We start from the raw sequence: 7,151 nt of genomic DNA on the forward strand, positions 1-7,151 counted from the left end.
CTTACTCTGCCAACAAAAGTCCATCTACTTAAAGCTATGTTTTTTCCAGTAGTCACATATGGATGTGAGAGTTGGACCATAAAGAAAGATGAGTGCCAAAGAATTGATACTTTTGAACTGTGAAGTTGGAGAAGACTGTTGGAGTCTTGGACTCTTGGACTGCAAGGAGATTCAACCAGTCAGTCCTACAGGAAATCTGTCCTGAATAGTCATTGGAAGGACTGATGTTGAAGCTGAAGCTCAAATACTTTGGCCACCTCATGCGAAGAACTGACTCATTACAAAAGACTCTGATGCTGGGAAAGATTGAAGGCAGGAGGAGAAGGGGATGACAGAGGATGAGATGGTTGGATGGCATCACCAACTTGATGGACATGAGTTCGAGCAAGCTCTGGTAGTTGGTGATGGACAAGGAAGCCTGGCATGCTGCAGTACATGGGATTGCAAAGAGTCTGACACGGCTGAGTGACTGAAGTCAAGTTTTTAGTTAAAAGTAATTTTTCACTGGCTTAAGCACATTTGCTAGCCCTTGTTCAGGACTTAGCCCCTCACTTTACACCTCTTGCCACTGTGTTGACTTGTACCTTTGGCTGGTTTCTCTAGACTGAGTCTACAGCATCTCCAGCCTCACATTCTAGGGACTGACAAAGAGCTTTTTTATCCCCCCACAAATTTTTTTTTAATTCCTTATAACTGAGTTCCATTGGACCAGATTGGCTCACGTGGTGATTCCTCAAATGAAATATGCTGATTGGCCAGGACTAGGTCATAAGATGGCCCTAAACTGGGAAGTGAGACTGAATCCATGGGTTCAGAATGCGGGAAAGTTTTCCCCAAAGCCCCAAATAGAAGGGTTAGTACCAAGGTGGAGGTGGGGGTGGATGAGGAAATGCATTGGAGGCCAGCAAAGACAAGAGATGTCCACTAAGCTTCTGAAAGCTTAAAATGCTAGTGACAGTAGATCCCAGGAAGCAGAGATGGCACACCTTCATCTCTACTGGCCCAAGTGGGGAAGGAGAGTGTGAATTCCAAGCCTCTGCACTGAGGACGACTGCTCTGCAACTGCTTCTCCCTACCATCTACTTCCCTGTCCCAACATTCACACAAAGTGACCAAAAGCCTCCCTGCTGGTCTCAGAAGGATGGAGCTGGGACAGTCCTAATGAAAAAGTGCACTTATGAAGTCTGACATTGAAGTTTGTTTTCAATCTCTTTCAGTAACTGTCCTTCCACAAATTCTCGCTCGGCTCACTCTATCTTACCTCTATTTACAAGTATTCCTGTCACTCAAACACCAGCCCTGGAAAGTCCTCTGGGAATTAGCCCAGGAACCCACATTCTTTCTAACACTAATTCTGTGCAATATTAATAGGTGCTATGCCTAAAAGGAATTCTAGAGTAAAAAAATGTGTGAGAAACACTGGGCTAAACACCATTAAAAGATTTATTTACTGCACAACTTCTCCTATTCCTTAAAGTACATACGTGTACCATGAAGCTGCAAGAGGAGACTTTAGTAAGAAGCATTTCCCACCTTTATTTAAACAAGGGATTTTATTTCAGAAAATGTCTAGAGAAGCCATTGTTTCTACAGAACACATTTTGAGAAAAGCTGAACTTGCCTTGCCCCTTCACTTTTTATTTTATTTTTTAATGTAAATTTATTTATTTTAATTGTAGGTTAATTACTTTACAATATTGTATTGGTTTTGCCATGCATCAACATGAATCCACCACAGATGTACACATGTTCCCCATCCTGAACCCCCCTCCCACCTCCCTCCCTGTACCATCCCTCTGGGTCATCCCAGTGCACCAGCCCCAAGCATCTTGTATCATACATCAAACCTGGACTGGCGATTTGTTTCATATATGATATTATACATGTTTCAATGCCATTCTCCCAAATCATCCCACCCTCTCCTCTCCCACAGAGTCCAACAGACTGTTCTATACATCCGTGTCTCTTTTGCTGTCTTGCATACAGGGTTATCATTACCATCTTTCTAAATTCCATATATATGTGTTAGTATACTGTATTGGTGTTTTTCTTTCTGGCTTACTTCACTCTGTATAATAGGCTCCAGTTTCATCCATCTCATTAGAACTGATTCAAATGTATTATTTTTAATGGCTGAGTAATACTCCATTGTGTATATGTACCACAGCTTTCTTATCCATTCATCTGCTGATGGACATCTAGGTTGCTTCCATGTCCTGGCTATTATAAACAGTGCTGCGATGAACATTGGGGTACACGTGTCTCTTTCAGTTCTGGTTTCCTCGGTGTATATGCCCAGTAGTGGGATTGCTGGGTCATAAGGCAGTTCTATTTCCAGTTTTTTAAGGAATCTCCACACTGTTCTCCATAGTGGCTGTACTAGTTTGCATTCCCACCAACAGTATAAGAAGGTTCCCTTTTCTCCACACCCTCTCCAGCATTTATTGCTTGTAGACTTTTGGATTACAGTCATTCTGACTGGTGTGAAAGGGTACCTCATTGTGGTTTTGATTTGCATTTCTCTGATAATGAGTGATGTTGAGCATCTTCTCATGTGTTTGTTAGCCATCTGTATGTCTTCTTTGGAGAAATGTCTATTTAGTTCTTTGGCCCATTTTTTGATTGAGTCGTTTATTTTTCTGGAATTGAGCTGCAGGAGTAGCTTGTATATTTTTGAGATTAGTTGTTTGTCAGTTGCTTCATTTGCTATTATTTTCTCCCATTCTGAAGGCTGTCTTTTCACCTTGCTTATAGTTTCCTTTGTTGTGCAGAAGGTTTTAATTTTAATTAGGTCCCATTTCTTTATTTTTGCTTTTATTTCCAATATTCTGGGAGGTGGGTCATAGAGGATCCTGCTGTGATGTATGTCGGACAGTGTTTTGCCTATAAGCCCCTTCACTTTTTAGATAAAGAAACCACTTCTCACAGAGTTTTAATGACCTGCCCAACCTAGAGCTGGTCAATGTCAGGATCAGGAAATGATATTTCAAAGGCCAGGAGAGGATTGCAGGAGTTCAGCTGAGAATTCTCTTACTGCAGAAAAATTTTACTATTGCTTTTCTTTTACCCAAGTCTAAAATTCCCTGTTATCTTATTGTCAACTTCCTCCTAGCTCTCCCAAACACCCCCCATACACAAACACTCTCTCCAACAATACAGAAAAAAACATCAGCTGGCCCACCAACCAGAGGATGTGAAATGTTTGGAAATAACTTTTAATATCACCTTTGACAAAGAAAAATAATAATTTGGAAGCAACGTTTGTTGCAAAATTGAATTCTGTACAGTGAAACTTTGATACATTGATTAATTAGTCATACAGCCAAGCAGACTCTGCAACAAGCCTGGGTTCTACAACATTGTTAGAGAAGTTTAATTGTAGTGCTTTCTGAATGGCAGTACCCATTTAAAATTTAGCTCTACGGGCATACCAGTTATAAGTAATGCCCTACATCAACCACTTAGTACTGTTAAAGCTACTTTGAAAGAAAATTCAATTTTTTGAGTCCTCTGTTTGAAATAGTTGATAATTATAGAAAGCTTCCCTTAGCTTATGAGTAAAAGCTTGCAGTTTTCAGGGGAGGAATAAATAGGTTCATTGACTAACCCAAACCACACTCCACAGAGATCTCATGCAGGCAGCCAGCCCCCAAACACAGGGCCTGGGCTTGAATTCTCTACAATTCAGCACTAACCAAAACATTGATGGCATACAAAGATGCAATGAGCATTAGGTGGAGGTAAGTCCCATCTCCTATTGTGAATGCTACCACCTCAGTCCCAGATAATGACAGTCATTTACTGAGACCTGTGCAACGTGCCAAACGCTTTCAAGGCCAGTTTCATTCTCAGTTCTCCATTCAGTCCTCCGTTAACTGGAAGTGGACATAGGTGGCAGCAAACAGCCTCCCGGGTGATGAAGGCCGTGCACATGTCCTACATCATGCCGCCCCAAGCACACTTGAAAATGCAAGACGGAAGTTTCTCTCTTCTGCCTCCCTCACTGTCCAGGGAGTTGGAGAGGGATCCTCTTTTGATGTCCCCATAGATGCTCAGTACAGGGGTGCCACCTCCCTTGCAGAAGTTTTTGGACATCTTGCAGAAGTTTCTGGAGAACCCACTCCAGGCCCCAGGCCCACCTCCACCTTGTAGCAGACGCAGGAAACAGTTCACAGGGGCTGATGAGAGCCAAGTGTCTGCATCTCTTCTAGTCTCCTCATTAGTAGTTGGATATTCGCCAATATGGACTATTTACACCCTGGAAACTAGTGAAAACATACATCAGGGCTTTTACCTAATTCCAGGAGAGCTGGCTCTTATACCGTTGACCAGCACACCACTGTTATAATGCGATGAGATACAAAGTCTTACCATCCTGAGACAATGTTCTCATCGGTACACAAACATAACATGCTGCTATGAAAACTAGGAATGTGTCAGATGGAGTCATGTGCTGCCTCTGGGAGCCCCAACCTTCCTGTTGCCTTGCTTTAAGTACTACAGCTGTCATCTTGGAATTTTTCATTTACCCATAGAACCCTTAATTCATTTCTAAAATATGATTCACATAATGAAACCAGGTATTTCACCCAGTGCTAAAATCCAAAAGCAATTAGCCTTTTTGTTTATTTCATATGGGAGTTAGACTAAAAGCTAAATGAACACACAAAAAAAGAGCCAGGCATTGGTCCAAATGTCTGAATGATGTACTAATTAAATTGTATAACAACACTGCTATCTTTATACATACACTTTATTACAGGTTGGGGAATCAGCCCAGGGCCTTCCACGTCAGCCTCTGGGAGAGTACTTTTAAAACTAGAGGAACAGTCGGGTAAGGCTTTGTAAGGAAGGTTTAGCTACACATTCAGGAAGAACAGATAAGACTTTAGATGAGATCTGAGAAAGCTTGCTTAATTTTTCTCTTCTCTCTGCTATAAAATGATCCTAATCAGGGATAAGAGTTGAAAAGTCTGCTTATTTAGGTATTCACTAGGTAAATATGATAAAACTTGGGGTAGATGCTGAGAATAATACAAAATTAATCAGACCCATTCCAAGCCCTCTAAAAGTCCTCAGATAACCTCAGTCTGGCAGAGAAGTGAATATTTATGAGAGCATGTCCCTAAATGTGACATAAGACTCATAGGTTCCTCATGAATCTGGAGAGAGATTGTTAGAGTGTCTGAGATGAGAGGGGATAGGGTGGGTACTGAGGGTTCCCCAGGGGAAAGCGGATTTGAGCCAGTTTCTCTCATTTATTTCATCTTAATTCATAAGCTTCTATGAGGAGTTAACAAAATACGTATGGTAGAAGTGGCTTGTTTGCAGATCCATGGTGGTTGTCATAAGAACACCAGAAAGACTAGTAATAGGAACGATGGCTAACATGCACTGAGCCTTTTCCAGGAGCCAGGCCTTGTTCTCAGAGATTCTCATGGCCTGATTCATTTTCCCTTCACAGCAACTCTAGGAAGAGTTAAGACCAGCAAAGTGAAGCTTTCTGAGTAACAGAGTTGACACTTGAATCTGGGGTCTGGTGTTCCCCACCATACACCGTCTGTCCTTGATTCCATAGTCAAGTGCAAGTACACGATCAGAGATCACCTTACTTCTCATAGTATCATCTATGTATGTTTATTTAAAGAGACTGTGTGGTACAGCAATAGATACATCATGACCTGAGCTTTGGAGTCCAGCTGAGTCCTCCTCCTCCCCACATCACTAACTAGGCTATGATAGGGAGATAAGAGCTCATCTCAGGCCACTAAACCCAAGTCCTCTAAACCACTCACCATCTCCCTGATCATCAGGTCCTGCTGGGTCTCCAAACTTCTGCAGGTTGTTTCTAATGCCCAGAAGGAACTGATGACTCTAGAACAAAGTTGTAAGCAACTTCTAATGGTGCTTCTCTTGCTGGGGAACAAAACAAAAAAGGTAAATCTGCTCCACAAGCACCGACTGCATCTGTAAAACAGCAGTGAACATTCCACGCCACTGTGGGAAATAAAACGGCTGCTGTGGTTCTGAACGGAGGGTCAGGAAGAGTGGGAGTCCCTTAGTGTGGACTCCAAAGAACAAGCCAGTTAACATGGGCAGAGAGGAGAGAGAGGTGGACTACAGATTATGCTTCTTTACTTAGGACCCAGCACACAGTTGTTGCTCAATATAATTTTGTCAGTTAAACAATGACAACATCCTGTCTTGGGTCACACAGGTGCCAGGGGATATTTGCTAGTGATAACAGTGCTCCACACAAGAAAGGAGGGGTGGATCTGGCCAACCAAAAGCACAGACAGAACACGCCCAGCTGGCAGAAGAAGACGTGTTGAATGGTGGGAAACAATATTTGGGCAGGTGAGCCTGATTCTGCTAACTAGAAACCAGAGATGGGATGAGAAAGAAAGAGGAGCATTTCTTCATCGGGGGCTCCATGTGGACCCTCAGGGCAGGGTGTATCAGATGCACACAGATCACAGAGGAATCTTATCAAAATTCAGATCCTGACACAGTAGGGCTAGGTTGGGACCTGAAAGTTTGCATTTCTATAAAGCTCCTAGTGAACTTCTCTTGGCAGTCCAGTGGTTAAGACTTCGCCTCCCAATGCAGGGGGTTTGGGTTTGGTTCTTGGCGAGCGACCTTAGATCCCAGGTGCCTTGCGGCCAAAGAACCAAAGCATAAAACAGAAACAATACTGTAACAAATTCAATAAAGAATTTTTTTTAATGGTCCACATCAAAAAAAAAAAATCTTAAAAAAAAAAAACAGAAGCTGAGTGCTGATGCTGCCGGATCACACCTTGAGTAGCAAGTCAACAAAAGGCTTCAGAGGTCTGTGAATTCTTTACAATTATTTGCAAAATGTTATATTTTGTACACATGTGCATTTTTCAGTATCAAGACCATAGTTTCCATTAGACTCTCAAAGGGTCTGTTTTGGATTGAATGTGTCTCCCAAAAGATAGGTTATGTTTCTAACCTGTGATTGTGACCTTCTTTGCAAATCAGGACTTTGCTGATGCCCTCAAGTTAAGATGAGGTCATTAGGGTGGGCTCCCATCCAATGTGACTAAGGTCCTTATAAGACAGAAACATGGACACAAACACAGAGGGTAGAGACTGATCCAGTGGTAAGTCAACAGATGCCAGAAC

This window comes from Ovis canadensis, chromosome 1 (assembly GCF_042477335.2).
Source record: "Ovis canadensis isolate MfBH-ARS-UI-01 breed Bighorn chromosome 1, ARS-UI_OviCan_v2, whole genome shotgun sequence".
Classification (NCBI taxonomy): domain Eukaryota; kingdom Metazoa; phylum Chordata; class Mammalia; order Artiodactyla; family Bovidae; genus Ovis; species Ovis canadensis.